A 2336-nucleotide genomic window follows, 5' to 3' on the forward strand; every position below is an offset into this window, starting at 1 on the left:
CATGATAAATTGAGGAAAGAAAAGAAGAAAAAAATGGTTCTCTCATCTATGCTGCGGACGAACATCGAACTTCATATCAGGTAAAGGACTAATTAGTATCTAAAGGTACAACTTCCTGTATATAAACAAGTGGATAAATGGAAAATTATTTTTTTTATACTATATTAATTGAATTGGAAAGAAAACAAATGAATGTGGGCAAGTTGGAATTATATGGTTCTGCTGCAGCGTACTAGTGGCCATCATTCATTAATGATGGCCAATGATTGGGGAGTAAAGGGTTAAAATGATGAGGATAGGGTGACTTAATTGTTTTCTGCAAATTATAGTTTCTAGCGACAAGGTATTAATACGTATTTAGCTTTATTATTTCTTTCTTTCCAGGTCCTTTGTATAATGATGACATTATAATTTAAGTTTTGATAAATTAAGATAGGTAATTAGATAATAGGGTCTAGGTTAAACATACATATATATATATATATATATATATATTATGGGTATCTACGGATTCGTTTGCTTACAAATATTGTAAACTTGATAGCTTGAAAACGTGTGACATTGAAAAGAGGAAAAGCGTTGGTGAATTAGCTTGCTTGACTCAGTTCTTCGGTTGAGATAGGTTATGGTTTTATTCTATGTCATAGATAGCTCTTAATAGCGATTGATAGTCATTGAGTAATGTGTGAAATTTACTATGCATTTGATTGTTGTGGTTTGTATGGTTGATACATTGTTGTGATTGGTCTGCAATCTCAAGACCGTGAAATCCACAATCTTGAACTTGCTCTATCAAAAGTGATGTCTTGAATAAAGAAGGTTTGATGAAATATTGTTAATGAAGTGAAATGTAATAATAAAGAATGATAAATTAATTATATTTGGATCGGGTGTCACGTTTCGACACAGTTATTTGGATCGGTTGTCATATTCCGACACGGTATATTTGGATCGGATGTCACATTTTGACACGGTATATTTGGATCGGGTGTCACGTTCCGACACAGTATATTTGGATCAGGTGTCACATTCCGACATGGTATATTCAGATTGAGTGTCACATTTCGATATGGTATATTTGGATCGGGTGTCATGAGTGGACACTATATATTTAAATCGGGTGCCACGAGCTGGCATGATATTATTGGATCGAATGTCACGTTTCGACACGATAACATTAAAGGAAAACATATTAAAATGGCTTAATATTCTCAATCTCAAATAACCTATTTCCCTAAAGAGTGCGGTGTGGAGGCCTGAGTCCTCATGTGTGTTCTTGATATTGTTGATTGATTACGTACTTGTTTTGTTGTGTTGCCACTTGATCTTGATCTGGTTGTTTGCCACCTGTTAAGTGTTATAGTTGTTTCCTGCTATTACTTTATGCATATTGATTTCTATTTCGCGTCGGCCGATGATACCTACTCAGTACATGTTGCCCTGTACTGACCCATACTTGTATTTTTCTTTATTTTATTTTGTGGAGTGCAATGAGTGTTTCATCGACTTCGAATCGCCCTCGGCTCTAGCCATTCTCTAGTATCACAGATTCCAGGGTGAGCTATACTCCTAGCTCGTGTTAGATTTTCTTATCATGACATGATGCCCTTAGTTTTCGGAAACAGACTATTCTGTTTATCTATTTTGGTGGTTAATACTCTTAGACTTGACATTTTAAAATTAGATAAGTTGAATAGCTAATATAAGTTGGGGTTTATATCATTGGTTTGCCCACCTAGAAGATAAAGTATGGGTGCCACTCATGGCCCGTTTTGAGTCATAACAGCAATACTATTTTTTTCCCTTTGAACTAACAAAAAAAATGAAAATAATAGCCCGATTTGATTGGAACTTCCTTAGAAAATTACTAAAATAATGGTGCAATATACGTTAAACATTCATCTGTCAATTAAACTTTCCTCAATGTTTATGGCAAGTAATGAAGGAAGGATAGCATGCCAACATAGAGTACAGTATGCACTGGCATCATAGGATCTTATTTAGTTCAATTTTCAAAATTTGATGTACTAAAGCCTATTAATTATTTTCTAAACTTTTTTTGGGACGAACCACGTATATTATCGAATGCTCATGAGTAAAATAATTAAGGCAGTTCACCATCGCGCGAAGCATGGGCCATTTACCTAGTTCAATAAACAATTTATTACTCTATATTTGATTAGTATATATTAACTTGAGGTCATTAGAAAAATATCAATAAATTTTAAATCTTGAATTTGCATCTACATATAATAAATAATAATAGAGGTGATTGATGATAGCGACTATGTTGAAGTCCGATGGTTGAGGTGATTAATGATTGCAGCTACTGGCTA

The sequence above is a fragment of the Solanum dulcamara genome, chromosome 4 (genome assembly GCF_947179165.1).
Source record: "Solanum dulcamara chromosome 4, daSolDulc1.2, whole genome shotgun sequence".
Lineage (NCBI taxonomy): Eukaryota > Viridiplantae > Streptophyta > Magnoliopsida > Solanales > Solanaceae > Solanum > Solanum dulcamara.